This window comes from Emys orbicularis, chromosome 23 (genome assembly GCF_028017835.1).
Source record: "Emys orbicularis isolate rEmyOrb1 chromosome 23, rEmyOrb1.hap1, whole genome shotgun sequence".
NCBI classification, from domain to species: Eukaryota; Metazoa; Chordata; order Testudines; family Emydidae; genus Emys; species Emys orbicularis.
In genome coordinates, this window is record NC_088705.1 from 18,595,093 (window position 1) to 18,616,795 (window position 21,703).

Genomic DNA, 21,703 nt, shown 5'->3' on the forward strand with positions numbered 1-21,703 from the left:
AATGTGCATTTGGGCGTTTAAAAGCGCGCTGGCGCAGCTTACTGACTCGCTGTGACCTCAGCGAAAAGAATATCCCCATTGTTATTGCTACTTGCTGTGCGCTCCACAATATCTGTGAGAGTAAGGGGGAGACATTTATGGCGGGGTGGGAGGTAGAGGCAAATCGCCTGGCCGCTGATTACGCGCAGCCAGACACCAGGTCGGTTAGAGCAGCACAGCAGGGCACGGTGCGCATCAGAGAGGCTTTGAAAACTAGTTTTGTGACTGGGCAGGCTTTGGTGTGAAACTTCTGTTTGTTTCTCCTTGATGAAATCGCAGCCCCCCCCCACGCACCCGGTTAACTCTACTACCCTGTAAACCAAGCACCCCAACCTCCCCTACCCTCCCCTCTTCAAGCACCACTTGCAGAGGCAATAAAGTCATTGTTACTTCACATTCATGCATTCTTTATTAATTGAGCACACAACTAGGGGGATAATTGCAAAGGTAGCCCGGGATGGGTGGGGGAGGAGGGAAGGAAAAGGACACACTGCACTTTAAAACTTTAAAACTTATTGCTGTGGAAATCATCTAGGGTGGAGTGATTGGGTGGCCGGAGGCCCCCCCACCGTGTTCTTGGGCGTCTGGGTGAGGAGGCAATGGGACTTGGGGAGGAGGGCTGGTGGTTACAGAGGGGCTGTAGCGGCGGTCTCTGCTCCTGCTGTTGGTTACAGAGGGGCTGTAGCGGCGGTCTCTGCTCCTGCTGTTGGTTACAGAGGGGCTGTAGCGGCGGTCTCTGCTCATGCTGTTGGTTACAGAGGGGCTGTAGCGGCGGTCTCTGCTCCTGCTGCCTTTCCTGCAGCTCAACCATACGCAGGAGCATATCACTTTGATGCTCCAGCAGCCGGAGCATCGACTCTTGCTTTATGAGTAAAAGTTGACGCCACTTCTGCTCTTCAGCCCGCGTTTCAGCACGCAACTTCTCCTCTTGAGCACGCGATTTCTCCTCTTCAGCCCGCGAGTCAGCACGCCACCTCTCCTCTCGCTCATATTGGGCTTTTTTAAAATCAGTCATTGACTGCCTCCACGCATTCTGCTGTGCTCTGTCAGCGTTGGAGGCAGTCTGTAGTTCAGTGAACATTTCGTCACGCGTCCTTCGCTTCCTTCTTCGAATATTCACTAGCCTCTGTGAAGGTGAAACATTTGCAGCTGGTGGAGGAGAAGGGAGAGTTGTTTAAAAAAGATACATTTTGGAGAACAATGGGTACACTCTTTCACGTTAGATTTTGCTGTTCACATCACACAGCACATGTGCTTTCGTTACAAGGTCGCATTTTTACTCTTATATTGAGGGCCTGCCGGTTTGGTGTGAGAGATCACTCACGCAGTGCCAGGCCACAGATTTCAGCTTGTAGGCAGCCATGGTAAGACACAGTCTTTTGGCTTTTTTAACCTTGTTAACAAGTGGGGATGGTTTAAAACAGTACTGCTCTCATTAACCATACCAAGCACCCGTTGGGTTGGCCATTTAAAATGGGTTTGCAATGTAAAAGGAGGGCCTGCGGTTTCAGGTTTAACATGCAGCACAAACCCAACTAACTCCCCTCCCCCACACACCCAATTCTCTGGGATGGTCACTTCACCCCTCCCCCCACCGCGTGGTTAACAGCGGGGAATATTTCTGTTCAGCAGAGCAGGAAGGGGCACCTCTGAATGTCCCCTTAATAAAATCGCCCCATTTCAACCAGGTGACCGTGAATGATATCACTCTCCTGAGGATAACAAAGAGAGATAAGGAATGGATGTTGTCTGCATGCCAGCAAACACCGGGACCATACGCTGCCATGCTTTGTTATGCAATGATTCCAGACTACGTGCTACTGGCCTGGCGTGGTAAAGTGTCCTACCATGGCGGATGGGATAAGGCAGCCCTCCCCAGAAACCTTTTGCAAAGGCTTTGGGAGTACATGAAAGAGAGCTTTCTGGAGATGTCCCTGGAGGATTTCCGCTCCATCCCCATACACGTTAACAGACTTTTCCAGTAGCTGTACTGGCCGCGATTGCCAGGGCAAATTAATCATTAATCATTAAACACGCTTGTTTTTAAACCATGTGTAATATTTACAAAGGTACACTCACCAGAGGTCCCCTGTGTGCCCACAGGGTCTTGGGTGAGTTCGGGGGTTACTGGTTCCAGGTCCAGGGTGACAAACATATCCTGGCTGTTGGGGAAACTGGTTTCTCCGCTTCCTTGCTGCTGTGAGCTATCTATGATGTTCTCTCCATCCTCATCTTCCTCGTCCGCCGAACCCGCTTCCCTGTCTCCAGTGAGGGACTCATAGCACACGCTTGGGCTACTGGTGGCTGCACCCCCTAGAATGGCATGCAGGTCCTCGTAGTAGCGGCATGTTTGCGGCTCAGCCCCGGACCTTCCGTTTGCGTCTCTGGCTTTGTGGTAGGCTTGCCTTAGCTCCTTAATTTTCACGCGGCACTGCTGTGCGTCCCTGTTATGGCCTCTGTCCTTCATGGCCTTGGAGATCTTTTCTAATGTTTTGCCATTTCTTTTACTGTTTCGGAGTTCGGCCAGCACTGCTTCATCTCCCCAGATGGCGATCAGATCCCGTACCTCCCGTTCGGTCCAGGCTGGAGCTCTTTTGCGATCCTGAGACTGGGACTGGGACTCCATCACGGTTACCTGTGCTGATGAGCTCTGCATGGTCACCTGTGCTCTCCACGCTGAGCAAACAGGAAATGAAATTCAAACGTTCGCGGGGCTTTTCCTGTCTACCTGGCCAGTGCATCTGAGATGAGAGTGCTGTCCAGAGCGGTCACAATGAAGCACTGTGGGATAGCTCCCGGAGGCCACTAATGTCGAATTCCGTCCTCACTACCCAATTCCGACCCCCATAAGGCCGATTTTATCGCTAATCCCCTCGTCGAGGTGGTGTAAAGAAACCGGTTTAAAGGGCCCTTTAAGTCGAAAGAAAGGGCTTCGTCGTGTAAACGTGTCCAGGCTTAAGTCGACTTAACGCAGCTAAAGTCGACCTAAACTCGTAGTGTAGACCAGGCCTAACTCAGCAGGAAGAGGACGCAGCAGTAACTAGAAAAGTTTCATCCCAAGGAAATCTCTACAGTTGTTAAACAAAGGGTTGTGGAACCTGCCCCCCTCTCTGTGCAGCCATCCACAAAGTCCTCTCCTAGCATCTCTGCAAAGGGAGAGGAAAGGGAAGGCCATTAACTCTTTGCTTCCTGGGGACCTGGCATTGCCCCTGAACCCTCTCACAGACACGGCACTGCCTGCCACCCATATGAAGATCATAAGAAATGTTAGTATCAGAGAAAGGAATTCGGGAAGGAATTTTCCTCCAGGGTAGATTGGCAGAGGCCCTGGAGGTTTTTCGCCTTCCTCCGCAGCATGGGGCAGGGGTCGCTTGCTGGAGGATTCTCTGCGACTTAAAGTCTTTAAATCATGATTTGGGGACTTCAACAGCTGAGTCATGGGAGAGAATTATTCGAGGAGTGGGTGGGTCAGATTTTGTGGCCTGCATCATGCGGGAGGTCAGACTAGATGATCATAATGGTCCCTTCTGACCTTAAAGTCTATGAGTCTATGAGTCTATGAGAAAGACTTTTCAGTCCCAGGGTGCTCAGTGAAGACCCCAAACACAGCCCAGAGCCCCATCACAGCCCATCCAGACACCCTCTTCCCAGCTGGACATGCCCAAATTAACAGGAGCAGCCAAACACCAGAAATCAGAGGGGGAGACTAGTTACCAGAGCATCTGGTCCATTTCCCGGGGAAGGGGCAGGTTTATGCCAGGTATTAGCCTGGCCTGCAGTGCTTTGTCCAGGAGCAAATAATCCAAGTACAGGGACATTCTATGACAGCTTTCTTGGCAATGATCTCCCAAGGAGCCCCGTGCAGTAAGCTTAGGTGAATGTGGCAGTTACAAAAGCCCTAGCCCTGCAAAATGGTACCACCCAGCCCAATATATATCTGTGCTGTAGCATGCCTGTTTGTGCAGCCCCTACTGGGCCTACAGTACCAGAAAGATTAACTGGAACTCTTCCATGACATGGGCCAGCCCCAACCCCACCCCCATCCATTCCTTGTCCTGGTCCTTAGCTAGCAAACGGTGCCACTTCAGGCAAGGAAGGTGATGGCTACTTCACAGAATCACTGACTCTTCCTGTTATTATTGTTATTGCCCAGACTGCTGTGCATGCTGCCTGCTGCAGCTACTTAATGGCCAGTCCAAGGAGAGGAGGCAAAGAAAGCAGAGTGTACAGGCCGTTTCCTCACCCATGCCCCATCTGTGCCTGGTTCATGCCAAGAGCAGGGAAAGGAGCTCCAGGGAGCAGGGGCAAGCGCGTGCCTGGGGCGGCAAGCCGTGGGGGTCAGCGTGCCGGTCGCCGTGAGGGCGGCAGTCAGGCTGCCTTCGGCGGCATGCCTGCGGGAGGTCCACCGGTCCTGCGGCTTCGGCAGCAATTCGGCAGCAGGTACGCCAAAGGCGCGGGACCAGCAGATCACCCGAAGAAACGCCGCCGAATCCGCGTGACCAGCGGACTGCCCGTGAAGGCCGGCTGACTGCCGTGCTTGGGGCGGCAAAAAGCATAGAGCCGCCCCTGCCAGGGAGGCAGGATACAATCTGACCACTCTCTTCCTTACCATCCTGAGCTCAGCACCGTGGTTTTCCCCAATTCACCCACTCACCATGCATCTCCTCACCGCTCCCAATTCACCTGCTGACCATCCATCTCCTCACTGCTCCCAAATCACCCACTCACCGTCCATCTCCTCACTGCTCCCAAATCACCCGCTGATCGTCCATCTCCTCACTGCTCCAATTCACCCGCTGATCGTCCATCTCCTCACTGCTCCTAAATCACCCACTCACCGTCCATCTCCTCACTGCTCCAATTCACCCGCTGATCGTCCATCTCCTCACTGCTCCAATTCACCCACTTACCGTCCATCTCCTCACTGCTCCAATTCACCCGCTGATCGTCCATCTCCTCACTGCTCCTAAATCACCCACTCACCGTCCATCTCCTCACTGCTCCAATTCACCCGCTGATCGTCCATCTCCTCACTGCTCCAATTCACCCGCTGATCGTCCATCTCCTCACTGCTCCCAAATCACCCACTCACCGTCCATCTCCTCACTGCTCCAATTCACCCGCTGATCGTCCATCTCCTCACTGCTCCCAAATCACCCACTCACCGTCCATCTCCTCACTGCTCCAATTCACCCGCTGATCGTCCATCTCCTTACTGCTCCTAAATCACCCACTCACCGTCCATCTCCTCACTGCTCCAATTCACCCACTCACCATCCATCTCCTCACTGCTCCCAAATCACCCACTCACCGTCCATCTCCTCACTGCTCCAATTCACCCGCTGATCGTCCATCTCCTCACTGCTCCCAATTCACCCACTCACCGTCCATCTCCTCACTGCTCCAATTCACCCGCTGATCGTCCATCTCCTCACTGCTCCCAAATCACCCACTCACCGTCCATCTCCTCACTGCTCCCAAATCACCCGCTGATCGTCCATCTCCTCACTGCTCCAATTCACCCGCTGATCGTCCATCTCCTCACTGCTCCCAAATCACCCACTCACCGTCCATCTCCTCACTGCTCCAATTCACCCGCTGATCGTCCATCTCCTTACTGCTCCTAAATCACCCACTCACCGTCCATCTCCTCACTGCTCCAATTCACCCACTCACCATCCATCTCCTCACCGCTCCCAATTCACCTGCTGACCATCCATCTCCTCACTGCTCCCAAATCACCCACTCACCGTCCATATCCTCACTGCTCCCAAATCACCCACTCACCATCCATCTCGTCACTGCTCCCAAATCACCCACTCACCGTCCATCTCCTCACTGCTCCAATTCACCCTCTGATCGTCCATCTCCTCACTGCTCCCAAATCACCCACTCACCGTCCATCTCCTCACTGCTCCCAATTCACCTGCTCACCGTCCATCTCCTCACTGCTCCCAATTCACCTGCTCACCGTCCATCTCCTCACTGCTCCCAATTCACCCGCTGACCGTCCATCTCCTCACTGCTCCAATTCACCTGCTCACCGTCCATCTCCTCACAGCTCCCAAATCAGCCACACATCTTTTGAAAGTAGCATCTTGGTGATCCAGTCATTGACCAGGAGCTCGCAGTGCTAGACACCTGTAAGCAGCATGACTCATGGTTGATAGGAACAGAAGGTAGAAGTACTAAGCCAGCATTCATCTCACACTGATAGAAAGAGATTTCTCTTCTGGGCAGGATGCTCCATAACATTCAACTAAGGGGTTCATTGCACCTTCCTTTAAAGCAGGAATCTCAAACTAAAAGCACCATGAGGACCAGTACATTGTCCCAAGGGCCACATCACTGAAACCTTTTCATACAACGATGCAAAAGTATAGTCAAAAATGAAAAAAATGAAGAGTAATACAGTATGCTATTAAAAGTCAATGTATTAACTTTTTTAAAACTGTAATGCGAAAAGTCAGTGCTAATTTTGACAATTATTTCATTTTTGGCCACTTAGCTGGCAGCATTTTGCATCAACCAGAGCATCAATATTAGGTTTGATATCCTGAGAAGAAACCAATCTCAGTGTTGCTTGCAAATTGTACCACATTCCATACAAAAAAACGACACTAAGAGAATGCTTACTAGCAAAGGACTTGCCACTTAGCCACTCGAGTTTATGGTAAGTATGAGTGAGGGTGGGTAAATGTGTGTTGTGATGGGAAGCTGTGTTGATTTGTGCCTGGGTTGTGTTGTGCTGGGAGATTTTGGTTGATTTGTGTTGGTGGCAAATAAGGGGTGTGTGCTGGGGTGAGGGGCTATCTGTATTTGGACTGGCTGGTTGTATTGTTGAGTAGGTGGTTGTGCTGATATGTGAGGAGGCAGCTAGGCCCAAGGGTGTGGCAGTCGGGCCAAGTAAGCCACCATCTGTGAAGTCTCCCTCATACAACCAATGAAACTGTACCATGCAAATTATTTATTGAGTAAGGGAGGTGATTGGTTGAGGTATCTCTGATATCACAATGGTCTAGTACTCTTGGCACAGCACAGATACACACCTTTCTGTAGTTGTACACCAATTGTCAAGTCAAAATAGCTGAGAACTTCAAAATTGGTTGGTAACAGACTGCAAAACCCCCACTCCATCCCTTCCATGAGGCCCTGCCCCTGCCCTGCCTCCCCACCCCCATTCCAACCCCTTCCCCAAAATCCCCACCCCAATCCACCCCCTCCCTGCCCCTATTCCAACCCCTTCCCCAAATCCGCACCCCAGCCCCGCCTCTTCTCCGCCTCCTCTCCTGAGCATGCCGCGTCCCCGCTCCTACCCCCCCCCCGGAAAGTCAGCTGTTTGGCGGCAGGAAGCACTGGGAGGTAGGCGGAGGAGTGGGGACACGGCGCGCTGGGGATGTGTGTGAGGGGAGCCTGGCTGCCGGTGGGTGTAGAGCACCCACTAATTTTTCCCCATGGGTGCTCCAGCCCTGGAGCATCCATGGAGTTGGCACCTATGGCGGGCCGCAGAAAATAACTCCGCGGGCCGCATGCGTGTTTGAGACACTTGCTTTAAAGCATCTGGTACCCGTCATTGCCAGAGACAGGCTACTGGACTAGACAGACGTGGGTCTGATGGGTCTGTCATTTCCTCTGGAAATCATGCTGCTATGAACAGTACAACATGCTGTTTCCCAAAGCAGGCCTGGCCATCCCTATCATCTGGAAGTGAGGCCTGCTGGGATTCCAGTGAGCAGCATGAACACCCCAGTTTGCCCTTTTTCCCCAGGATAATGGTTATGGCATGGAACAGGACTAGCACATGCCAAACATGGGGGATCACTTCACAGCTGGCCCAACTGGGAAGCAATGAGTCAATACAGGAGTTTTTGGAGCTACCACACAAAGAAACTGAAACAATAGTGGCAGTGGCAAATCCAGCACTACATGCCATGTTCTTTGAGAACCAGGGAGGCTTTCACTCCATTTTTCTGTAGAATAGTCATAGATTTATAGGTTTACTTGCTCTTGCCACAGCATAGGGGGCTGGGCCTGATGACTTCTCAAGGTCACTGCCAGCCCAACATTTCTATGATTCTAAGGCCAAAAGGGGTCACTGTGCTCAGCTAGTCTGACTTCCTGCACAACACAGGCCGCAGGACTTCCCTAAATTAATTCCTGTTTGAACGAGAACAGGTCTGTTAGAAAAACATCCTATCTTGATTTTAAAATTGCCAGCAATGGAGAATCCACCACAACCCTTGAGGGAGAGTAGCGTCAGTGATTAATTACCCTCACTGTTTAAATTTGTGTCTTATTCTTGGCTTAAATTTGTCTAGCTTCAACTTCCAGCCATTAGATCTTGTTATACCTTTGTCTGCTAGACTGAAAAGCCCTCTCTTATCAAATTTCTGTTCCCCATGTAGATTCTTCTAAACTGTGATCAAATCACCTCGTAGCCTTCTCTTTGTTAAGAATAGATTGAGCTATTGAGTCTATTGCTAAGGAATGTTTTCTGCTCCTGTAATCACTCTCATGGCTCTTCTTTGAACCCTCTCCAATTTATCAAGAGCCTTGAATTGTAGACACCAAAGTGCCAAATAGAGAGGTAATATAACCTCCCTACTCCTACTCAAAGTTCCCTTGTTTATATATCCAAGGATTGCATCAGTCCTTTTGTGCAAATGGCATTGTATAATGGAATGCTAAATACACAACTGTTCAGATATTTATCCCACGCCACACTGGACATGAATGGTGTTGCCATGGAAAGCAGATAGCATATGTGTGTGATGTGAAAACAGGGATCATCCAAACAGCATACACCAGATACAATCATTGCTATGGAAATCAACAGTAGAGCAGAGCATTTTGGACACACACATTGGGCTAAACAAGCCCTTTACCAGGGTGGCTCATCATCCCTGCAGAAGCTCTTTGAACCATCCTGTTTAAACAAGATCCCACTACCTGATACTGGGTCACTGAATAAGGCTCTGCTGTGACATCGGCAGACCAGGTGCCAGCTCATGCCAAGGTCCCAAGGCCTCATTGAACACTGACAAATACATGGCTGGAAACCCATCTGGCTAACCTGTGTGTTGGCATTGTAAGAATGTGCCTAGTGTTTAGACTTTATGAAATGCTTGTAATGCATTCTTCTCACTTCTAATATCTGTGTCCCATGCTATAAGGTAACACTGAAGTGTAACTGAAAATCACCAGACAGGAGAGACGCATTAATGAGTGAGAAATGTGAGTCTCCAACAGTAGGTGTTATCTCCAGCCCAGCAAAGAAGGCCCAGGAGAAAAGACTTTGTTAACTGCTTCCTCCCCCTCCCCTAAGATGAGTCTTGCAAGTGAATTCCTCCCAACAGCTGAATTTGCCACTCCAAGCTGAACGGGAAAAGAATAAAAAGCTCTAACAAGAAGGAACTGTATTTTTATTCTGTTTGACTATGAGGGGCCAGGATTACTAGGCATAAGCAAAAGATCCCCAGTGCTTAGCCTGGGTTAGCCCTAAAGGACAGATAGCACTTGCGTAGCATAGATGCTTCTACTAATTTTTTAAATTTAAGATTGGAACTCATTTGTGTTTATGTATGTTTACCTGCTTTAACCTTGTAAATAACTCACTAATTACCTTTTCCTTGTTAAGAAACCTTTAGATAGTTTATTACAGGATTGGCTACCAGTGTTGTCGTTGGTGTGAGATCTAAAGTGCAATTGACCTGGAGTGACTAGTCGTTTGGGACTGGGCGGGGCCATCCCTAGGGGGTTGCAGGGCCTGGGACAACCCCCACCTCTGCCCCAGGCGCCGCCTCCACTCCACCCTTTCCCCCAAGCCCCACCCCTGCCCAGCCTCTTCCCGCCCCTGCTCCGCCCCCTCCCCCATTCCACCCCTTCCTCCAAGCCTGTGCCCCGCCTCTTTACAGCTTCCACCCCCTCCCCTGAGCGACACCAGGAGCCGGCGGGGTGGGGCAGGGCGGGGCGGGGCAGAACGGAACGGGGCAGGCTGGGGCCAGTTCGCTCACTGCTGCCCGCGCCAGGTCCCCCGCTAACCCTTCAGGCCACCCTGGACACAGCATCCCCTGAAGCACGGGGCCCCCCAAAACACGGGGCCTGGGGCAGTTGCCCCAGTCTGTCCTATGGATGGGATAGCTCTGGAACTGGGAGTAACCTGAATAGTGCTGTGATCCTCGGTGTAAGGGACCATCTATCACAAAGGCTCACCTGAGTGGGGAGACAGAACAGGGTGCCCAAGGGGACTGTCTGTGACTCCATATTAAGGCTGTTACGGTACCTGAGAAGTTCAATCTAAATAATAGAACTCAAAATTAAGTGTACCCTGCTTCTGCACAGTCTGCCCAGAGGTTGGTACTCATGCTCGTGAGTCTCTGCAGGACAGTTTGACACCGGCTGTTCAACACTTACTCATGTCAGTAGCACTTACTCACATGAGGAGTCCCACTGGTTTCAGTGGCACTCCTGGCACATGTGCTCACCAACATAAGGGATGCCAGCTGGGCCCATGGCAATGCAAGAGGAAGCAGGGTCCAGTAGACATTGGGTGTTACTCAGGCTAGGTCCACACTACCCGCCTGATTCGGCGGGTAGAGATCGATCTTCTGGGATCGATTTATCGCGTCTCATCTGGACACGATAAATCGATCCCAGAAGCGCTCCACCGTCGACTGCGGAACTCCTGCTCACCGAGAGGAGGAAGCGCTGTTGACGGGGGAGCTTGCCTGCGCCGCGTGGACCCGCAGTAAGTAAACTTAATTCGATCTAGGAAACGTCGACTTCAGCTACGCTATTCTCGTAGCTGAAGTTGCGTTTCCTAGATCGATCCCCCGCCCCAGTGTGGACCAAGCCTCAGAGAACAAGCTGGAGACGGTTGGATGCGCACACACACAGAGGTCTCAGAGGTACCTGCCCCAGCCAGTGTAAGCATGGTGTGGAAATAACTGAGGGACAGTCCTATTCCGAGTCATTGCCCAGGGGAAACCTGCCTCTTGCTGTCTTTTCAGCTCATCTCTTTGTAGCCCCCTACTCCAATTGTAACCTCTGATTGCACCAATTATCTGTTTGCTGGAACTCCTCTGATTATTTTTCCCCAGCCTGTGGGAAAGTAGCCAAGATTGCTGCCCAGGCCAGGGGGCCACAGCAGAAACCAGAGTTGGAGAGCTGAGCATGTCTGTGTAGAGCAAATTAACATTTCAAGGGCCCATTAACAAACACTAAATCAGAATTGGGCCACTTCTGGAAGTGTGTGTGATTCTCACATGAATACAGAGCAATTCATTATCATCAGGGCTGCTGCAATGAATAACAAATTAACTAGCTCACTTCCCCTACTTGGCCAGGTGAGGAAGGGTTTGCAATAGACTCATAGAATCATAGAATATCAGGGTTGGAAGGGACCTTAGGAGGTCATCTAGTCCAACCCCCTGCTCAGAGCAGGACCAACCCCAACTAAATCATCCCAGCCACGGCTTTGTCAAGCCGGGCCTTAAAAACCTCTAAGGAAGGGGATTCCCCAGGCCAGTGCATCAGAGATGGCAAGACACACAGCATCACACATGCATGCACACACACACACACACACACACCCCTATTTGTATCAGGAAAGAAAAAAAGCCGGCCATGCATTTACTAAATGAAATCCCAGAGAAATGAAGGTGCCTGTCCTTTCCCAGTTGCAGGGTTGTGTTGAGACTCAGAGAGTAACTTACAGCGCCTGCAACCAGACAGTACAACTTTGAACTGGAAATGCAAATATACATATAATTTATATTCAGTAATGCAGTTAATGTACCGTATGGCCAATAAAGCACCACCTGACTCTATAGTACATTTGCTGAGGATAAATACTGGGTGAGCGATAATGGAGCTATTTGGAGTGGTGTGTTAATAAAAATGCACACGTATCTGAATGCAGAGCTCTCACCACTGGAAGAGATGAGGACATGGCAAGTCCTGTGTTTGCTTTGGAAACATGCCAGCAGTCAGGCCCCAGAGTATTTGGGAAATCTGATGTAATCCATATCAGCTCCAGTTACTGAATGAACCAGCTCTGCCAGTACCCAAGAGTAAGGAACCTGACAGGACAGAGATTCTGCTCAGTTCGAATCACTCACCCTGGGAATTAAACAGATGAGAAACACTGGCACTTTCCCCATGCTTCATATGAGCAATGGGTACTGGATCATAGGTGGAGCTGGCAGTTTTCATGGCAACGGGACACGAGGTGGTTTTAATCTTAAATGGTTCTCATGCTTTGAAACATGCAAAGAATGGTGTCTGCACAGATTTTTCACACCTCTGAGCAAGAAAGTTTCAGCACTGTAAAGTGGCAGTGTAGACAAGGCCTAAGTGTGCCAGAGCTGTACAGAACAGCCACATTGACCGTCAAACAAACATGCAGAACTTATTGTCTAGCTATCCATCTCTGTAGCACCCATCACTGTAACACGTATACACTGATAAGGATCTAAATAATAGATAGAGATCTACTCTGACATTACTCTGCTGTAACCACAACAGAGAGCTTTCTCCAGGCACTGCTGTGCTAAATGGCAAACATTGCATAGAAGATCAATGAGATGAATTAAGGATAAATAAAAGAAATATTTTATGCTGTATATGAATTCCAATGAGTCAACAAGACAGATCTCAATCAATGGCGAGACACACTGCTGAATACACACACAGTCACACACAGACATCAGCCCATACCCAGACACACACTAATTCACAAATAAACACATCTTCGCAGCAAATATTCAGCTCAAATACAGCTTTCCTCTCTGTGACAAGGATCAAGGGCAACCCAGCATATGGCTGCAAAAGTCCATAAATGGCTGACTGACTGATCCAGCTGTTGGGATGGTGGGCTCTGGCCTCAGCTGGCTGGACAGTCTTCTTCCTGTACGATGCTCCGTGCCTTGAGGCAGTCAGGAAACTACAGCACTGGGCAGTAGGTGTGCTTGTGACCCCCTGCCCTATGGAGAACTTCAGTAAATAGGATTTGTTGTAGGAAGAGCGAGAGCCCAGGTGCGAGTGCGGCTACATACCCAGGTTTCCCTGAGAAGCCGAAACGTGTTTTCAGAAGTTTAATATTCTTCTTCTATCTTCTGATGGCCACTCAGGCACTAGGCTTCTTTCTTGTTTGTGCCCTGCACGCCAGTAGGCAGCTGCTCTAGTCTCTGCATTGGGGCATGGGGGTTAAACCGATTGGTCAGCTCAAGGTTTTTAGCCTAGACCATGTAAAAAAACTCTTTTAAGAGTGGCCTGCCAAGGGGAGGGTCATGGAGGATGCTCTGCAGCACCATGCAAGAGGTAGTCAGTAGCTTGCTGGATTAGGAGCCAGGAGTGGAGGAGAAAGCATTGTGCCCAGCCAGGCTGGAGTGTGATCCAGTAAACAGGGCAGAGGAAGAAGACCTGGGTTCTGCTCCCCACTCCTCCACAAACCTTGGCTGTGAGCTTATGCGAACTCTGCCCCTTCTCTTTGCGTAGGTTGTCCTAGCTGTAAAATGGGGAGAACCCCTCCTGGGTGAAGCACTTGAACCATATGAAGGAATGGTGTGGGCTAAGAGCTGAGTGGGGCTATCTACTGTAGGAAAATGGCATCTGAGACAGTGGATGAAATTGTCTCACTTTTGTTGGTCCCATGGAAAGCAAAATATTTAGTGTATTTTTCTTAATGTTCACAGATTAATAGACCCAGGATCTGAGGAAGCGAAATCAAGGCCCCGCCAGGGCACCCTGCCTTGGGTCAGTGCAGAATTCACCTCCATTGTCCATTTCCCAGGGATCTGTAGAACTGGCTCTCTCTTATAAGAGCGGGAGGAGGTTCTAATAGGTAGAAATGGCATGAGCAGGGTACAGAGGGGGCAGCGTACAGCTGGACAATGGGCAGTCTTTGCATGGGGTATATTTTGATTCATTCCAGGGCCAGAATTGTGCCAGTTTTTACTGGAAATTGGTCAGAAATGGGGGCAAGGGCTCGGCTGGTTGCTGTTGTTTTCATAGAATATCAGGGTTGGAAGGGACCTCAGGAGGTCTTCTAGTCCAACCCCCTGCTCAAAGCAGGACCAATCCCCAGACAGATTTTTACCCCAGTTCCCTAAATGGCCCCCTCAAGGATTGAACTCACAACCCTGGGTTTAGCAGGTCAATGCTCAAACCACTGAGCTATCCCATTGTACCGTTCAGACACAGCCCAGCATTGGAAGCTACTTGCTTCATTGGCGAGCGTGGCAAAGCCATGGCATCTCTTCTTCCCCCTCCCCCCTCTTTGGGTGGCATACTGCCTCGCTCCCTGTGCTCCCTTGAGGATCTTGTGCACTCAAGGGGGGATGGGAGGGCGGGTTCCTTGTACCTTTCCCTTGCTGCACACCTGTGAAAGGGTCCAGCAGAATTTGATCCTTAGTGACTATTGTACTGGAGAAAGGGGCTGGACCAGCAGCTCTGGGGGATCAGTGCCAGGTTTACAATGGCGCCAGTGGCTCCATGGAGCCCATGCTCAGAAGGCTGATCCGCTTGCACTGCGTCCTGAGACCCCACCAGACGTTGGCTTCTCACCGCCCATCACTTGCTCCTCAGGCCGAGGGCTCCTCTCCACCCCCTAGTCCCACCCCCCAGCTCCTCTCTGCTCCCTGGCTGGACCCCAATGCACCTCTGGCTCCGGGCACTCTCTGCTTCCCACTGGGCTGGCTCTAGGTTTTTTGCTGACCCAAGCAAAAAAAAATTTGGCCACCCCCCCCCTTTTTTTTTGACTTTTACACGTTTGCACTTTGCAATGGTTTTGTTTTGTTTTGTTTTGTTTTTGACTGTTTAAAATTAAAAAAAATGAAAACAGATAATTTGTAGTTAGTGAAATAAAACAATTGCCTACTAGTGTACTCATTTACTCACTGGGCCGGCCAAGGAGTGAGCTGGGCTGTGTCTGCCTGGGCAGAGTTGGGCTGCCCCTGCGCCGGAGGCCTTGGCATAGGCAGGACGTCAGCGCCAACCCCAGGGCTCATGTGGTCTGTGCGGGCCGAACCAAGTCACGCTGCTGGCGGCTAGCCAGCCTGGCTGTCGCTGCTGAGTAGCCAGAGGGGCCTGGAGCTGCGTGGGAGACACCGAACAGTTCTGCCTCCTGTCTCTCCTTCCCCGTGAGCACGCCCGGGGGCTTGGCGCTGCCCTCCAGAGCTGGGTGTCGCAGCCCCGTGCCAGCAGGAGCAAGCAGCGGGCGTTGGGGGGTGGGGGTGAAGGGGGCTGCCCGGTCCCTCCAGCCAGGGCACAATCACCTCCGCTCCCCCGGCGCCAATCCCAGTCTGAAATGGCTGTAGCAGCCCTGCCCATGGTCCCACGTCTTGCTATGCAGCGCAGGGAGGGGAGGAGGCTCTGAGAGCAGGGCTGCGGCCCGGCTCCCACATTGGCCTAGGGCCCCCATGGCTGGAGGGGCAGGGGACCCCAGGGACCCTGGCTTGGGGAAGCCTCAGCAACACCCTAGAGTCCCAGGCGGTCACCCCGCGGCGTGGCCAGGGACAGAGCCAGCCAGGCAGGGGGCACCACCTGTAGCTCTCACGCGGAGCGAGCTGGGGTGGCTGCGGGGTTCGGCTGCCGGGGCCCGGGGCAGAGCAGCCAGTGGCTGGTGATTGCAGGGCAGCATGCCCGGGCCTCCTGCTCCCCAGGACCCCTGGGACCTGGCCGCGGGCTCGGCCTCCGCAGCGGCACGAGTTCGGCTCAGCCCGGGCTGCCGCTTCCCTCCCCGGGCAGGAGGCGGTGCAGGGGGGGAGGAGGAGGAGGAGGCGGAGGCGGGGACAAGCCGAGGAGGAGCCCCGCCCGGCTGCCATGTTCCGCCCCCACCCCCTGCGCTCCGTGACCGGGGCAAGGCCGCACTACCAGCTCCTGCCTGAGGGGGGCTGGCCACTGCCCGTGGGAGAGCAGCAGGGACACGCTCCCCACTGAGCTGGCTCCCCCTGCCCCGCCGCACAGCCCCAGTGGCACCCGGTCAGAGAACAACAGGCGGTCAGGATCCAGTCCAGGACACTGCCTCAGGTCGGAGCTGGGGCCCCAGCCCCTGGTAATTTGCCGCCCCAAGCACCTGCTTGTTTTGCTGGTGCCTAGATCCGCCCCTGGCTTCCCAACACCTGTGGGGCCTCACCTGTCTCCCCGGAGCTGAGCTGCCTGGGACTGGTGCAGAAGCCTGGCCAGACTCAGGCAGGTGTGGGGGGTGACAGTAGGGGGTAGCTTTCCTGGGCTCCTCCAGGCAAGTGGGTCCTAAGGGAGCCCGGCCGGGGCAGGCCCTGGCCTGGCTGATTGCGCCACTCCCAAGGAGCCAGAGTGATTCCCAGCCCCAGGACCAGCTCTGGCTGCGCTGCCGGCTCAGCCCGGCAGACACAGTCACCTCCCAGCAGGGCCGGGAGGGAGGGGGTGGGGAGTGGGTGTCTAGGGGGTGGTGGGCTGTGAGGTGGCGGGGAAGATCTGTGTGTGTTGGGGCACTAGGGAATGGAGGTTCTGTGGGGGATGCTGGGCAGTTGTGGTGGGCAGGGCCGTCCTTAGGCATATGCAGCATACGCAGCTGTGTAGGGCTCCCAAAAATTTGGAGTACCACTGGGACAGCAGGTAAGAGTGGGTCGGCTCCCACACACCCAGTGCGCTCTGCAGTCTCCTTAGGCAGGGGCCGTATTTACAGAGCCGAATGCACCAGCACGGCACATTCTGCGTGAGGGAGAGGCTATGGGGGTCTTTGCGGGGAACTGTGACTCTCTGCCGTGAGGCGGGCCGGGCGGCTCGGTATCCTTTGGTGCCTCGTCCCTCCCCCGCTGGGCTGCGAGCCCAGGCTGCCGCAGCGTCTGCTGCATACAAAGCTCAGTGTGTGTCAGCATTGGGGGGGGTCTTCTGGGGGTCTGCGGGCGGGGGTGGTGGCTGTGGCCCAAGTTTAATAATACTGCATAGGGCCCCATAAATCCTAAGGATAGCCCTGGTGGTGGGGCTGTGGGCAGGGGGGTGCTGGGCAAGGGTGGTGTTGTGCAGGGTGCTGTGAATTTGGGGGGGGGGTTGGGGGAGGTGCTGGGCATAGCGGGTTAAAGGGGGGCTCTGGCCATAGGGAATCGGGGAGGGGTGTTCTGGTGTTGGCCGGGGGTGCTGTGTGGCGCAGCATGGGCCTGCCCCTGAGGGGAAGGGGCATGCTGGCAGCACAGGGCCAGGCGGGCCACTGTGCGTCTGGCAACTGTTGGTTTGTAAACAGTGCCCCGGCCATGCCATGCCCCATTGCCTCTGGCTGGCCCCTCGTTCTGGGGACTGATGTCCCCGTGCCAGGCTCCATTGCCTCCATAGGGGGCCACAAATATGTTTGGCGTCGGGCTCACAAAAAGTTAATCCAGCTCTGCTGGGGGTTACCGTTCTCTGCCAGCAGAAGAGCAGAGCAGAGGCTGGGGTGCCCCTAGCAATATGCTCAGCACTCACTAGCGTTGAAAGGAGAGTTCATTCCCCTATGGTCCCTAAGCGCTTGGCCTCTTTGCCAACAAGGGGGCCAGTTTGTGCCGAGGATGGTGACAGTTTGTGTGATGTGGGCACTTGTCCCATTTGGAACTTAACGAAGGCCCCCAGCTCCTATCACTCTGGCTGGCAGGGCTGGCCCTGAGTTACAAGGGACCCACACCTCATCCAAACAGGGTCCTCTGCCCTCCACACTCCTGTGAACACTGTGCCTGCTCTGAGCCCTGCTCTCCTCACAGGACCTCTGCAAACTGTGAAAGCTCTGCACATGCCCTGCTGGACATGCATCAGTTGGCACCAGCCTGGGCCAATTCACAGTGGTCCACAGCCATTACCATGTCCTGGGACACACATGCACATTCTTTTGGAAACTTGTCTAAATCTTCATTTTCATATATAAAAATTGTTAATTTCCTGCAGCTCCATCAGGACCCAGCCCAGATGGCACCTTTCCCAGCCCTGAACTAGAGGGAACCTCTCCTGCTACCAGACAATAAACCCTCCTTGTAATGAGCCCATGAGGCTGAGCTAAATGAGGGGCAGTCCCAGGACCCCTCAGTGTTCAGATCAGCTGGAAACCAAGCTGCCCTAATACAAACCCTTCTTGTGCCCTTGGCCGTGGCTCCTCTGCTGAGATCTCAGTGACTAAACTGCAGGTCACTTCAGGACTGCTCATGCACAGCGGGGAGGGAGGAGCAAACCTGCTGACCTTGGGGAGATCATGGCACACAGGGGAGGGAATGGACCTGAATGGAATGGTCTGAATGCTACTTTCTAGGGCTGATTGTGTGTGAACTGGCCATTGAATTTAGCCCTTTATTTTACCACCTGATCCTAATTTCCATGAATGGATTCCTCAGTCATAAGCACGCATCCAAGAGTCTGGAGAAGCTATTTTCAGCCTAAGGGGTAGCCATAAGCTATTCACTTGGGCTACTAACGCTTCAGGGTGTGTGACTGGTCACTGCAGTCTTATGTATGTATGACAGATATTGAACCCCAGGTAGCCTCTTTGGGGACCATATTGTATTAAGTTTGCTGATGGTTGATGTACCACTGTGGGCCAGGGACTGTATGCAACTTCAGTGGGGAGAGTTACTACAGCTCTTCCGGAACCAAAAACAGGGCGGGGAGGAGGAGTGTGATTATAGTGAATCACTTAGATTGTAAACACCTCCAGAGAGGTGCCACCCCCTTGAGTGGTTTGCATAGATTGGTTCAAAGTCAGTTGTCCAGAGACCAACAGACAGATAAAGAGCTTCTGATATAAAAAAAGGTTTAAACTGACTCAGGGCCTTCTTTCTGTTCCAGTAAATGGACAGGACCCAACCCTTGTGGATGGGTTGGAAAGACTTTGACCTAGTAGGGCCCCATAAGGCTGATGGGTGAGCTGTGGTAAGTTTTTAGCATGTGTGTAGGTACTTTGATTTTCTCTGTTTTCTTTGTAATGCTTATACCTTAAGAATAAATGTGCTTGCTTAGAAAATGCTGTCTGATCACTTGCAACTTCATGGCCCTTGGGTGCTGGCTTGCTGGGGCTATCACCGTGTAAAGCAGGGAAGTGCATAGCCTTTAAAGCCCTGATGGGAAGAGAGTGGGACAAGGGTGCCTGCCCAGAGATAGGTGATGGCAGGAGACCTAGGACCTGACTGGGCCTCCAGCAGTGGACCACAAGTAGGGACACAGGTGCAGTTACCCTGAAACTCTGACAGTATAGATTTGCTTCCCTGAGTGAATGGCTGAAACTTTTGAAACAAGAGAATAACAAGTGGTGAATAACAAATAACCAGTTGCAAATGCCCCAGCCTTTGTTCCCAGGTGAATACAGTTGTCCATGCAAAGAGAATCCCAAGTATTTATATGGCTGCTACCCTACATAAGAACATCCATATTGGGTCAGATCAATGGCCCATCTAGCCCAGTATCCTGTCTTCCAACAGTGGCTGCTGCCAGATGCTTCAGAGAGAATGAACAGAACGGGGCAATTTATTGAGTGATCCATCCCCTGTCTGGCAAACAGATGCTGAGGGACACCCAGAGCAGTGGGTTATATCCCTGACCATCTTGGCTAATAGCCATTGATGGACCTGATGGATCTCATTCCTTTTAGAACTGAGTTATACTTTTGGCCTTCATGACATCCCCGGCAATGAGTTCCACAGGTTCACTGTGCATTGGGTGAAGAAGTACTTCCTTGTGTTAAAAGCGACAAAGAGTCCTGTGGCACCTTATAGACTAACAGAAGTATTGGAGCATAAGCTTTCATGGGTGAATACCCACTTCGTCAGACGCATGTTAGTTTTAACTCCTTGTGTTAGTTTTAAACCTGCTGCCTATTAATTTCATTGGGCGACCCTTGGTTTGTGTATTATGTGAAGAGGTAAATAACATTTCCCTATTCACTTTCTCTACACCATTCATGATTTTATAGACCTCTCTCATATCCCTCCTCACTCATCTCTTTTCCAAAATGAACAGTCCCAGTCTTTTTAATCTCTCCTCATATGGAAGCTGTTTCACAGCACTAATAATTTTTATTGCCCTTTTTCCAGTTCTAATATATCTTTTTTGAGATGGGGTGACCAGAACTGAATGAAGTATTCAAGGTGTGGGCGTACCATGGATTTATAGAGTGGCATTGTGATATTTTCTGTCTTATTACCTATCCCTATCCTAATGGTTCCTAACATTCTGTTAACTTTTTTGACTGCCACTGCACATTGAGCAGATGTTTTCAGAGAGCTATCCACGATGACTCCAAGATCTCTTTCTTAAGTGGTAACAGCTAATTTAGACCCCATCATTTTATATGTGTAGCTGGGATTATGTTTTACTTTGCACTTCTGAAAATTAAATTTCATCTGACATTTCTTGCTCAGTCACCCATTTTTGTGAGAACTCTTTGTAACCCTTTGTAACTCAGTCTGCTTTGGACTTAACTATCTTAAGTAATTTTGTATCATCTGCAAACATTGTCATGTCCCTGTTTAACACTTTTTCCAGATCATTTCTGAGTATGTTGAACAGCACTGGTCCCAATACAGATTCCTGGGGGACCATGATATTTACCTCTCTCCACTGTGAAAACTGACCATTTATTTCTACCCTTTGTTTCCTATCTTTTAACCAGTTACTGATCCAGGAGAGAACCTTCCCTCTTATCTCATGACAGCTTACTTTCCTTTGGTGAGGGACCTTGTCAAAGGCTTTCTGAAAGTTCAGGTACAGTATATTAACCGGTGTTAAGTATCAGGGGGTAGCCGTGTTAGTCTGTATCCACAAAAACAAGGAGTCCGGTGGCACCTTAAAGACTAACAGATTTATTTGGGTATAAGCTTTCGTGCATCTGAAGAACTAGGTTTTTTACCCATGAAAACTTATGCCCAAATAAATCTGTTAGTCTTTAAGGTGCCACCAGACTCCTTGTTGTTTTTATATTAACTGGATCACCCTTGTCCACATGTTCGTTGACACTCTCAGAGAATTCTAATAGATTGGTGAGGCATGATTTCCCTTTACAATTGCCATGAAGACTCTTCCTCCACATATCGTGTTCATCTCTGTGTCTGATAATTCTGTACTTTACTATAGTTTCAGACAATTTGCCTGGTACTGAAGTTAGGCTTACCGGCCTGTAATTGACAGGTTCTCCTCTGGACACTTTTTTAAAAATTGGTGTTACATTAGCTATCCTCCAGTGATCTGATACAGAGGCTGATTTAAGTGATAGGTGACATACCACAGTTGGTAGTTCTGCAATTTCATATTTGAGTTCCTTCAGAACTCTTGGGTGAATACCATCTTGTCCTGGTGACTTACTACTGTTTAATTTATCAGTTTGTTCCAAAACCTCCTCTATTGACACCTCAATCTAAGACAGTTCCTCAGATTTGTCACCTAAAAAGAACAGCTTAGGTGTGGAAATCTCCCACGCATCTCATGCAATGAAGACTGATGCAAAAAATTCATTTAGTTTCTCCGCAATGGCCTTATGGTCCTTGAGTGCTCCTTTAGCATCTTGATCATTCAGTGGCCCCACTGGTTGTTTAGCAGGCTTCCTGCTTCTCATTTACTTTAAAAAAATATTTGCTGTTCGTTTTTGTGTCTTTTGCTAGTTGCTCTTCAAATTCTTTTTTGAGCTGCCTAATTATAATTTTACACTTGCCTTGACAGCATTTATGTCCCTTTCTAT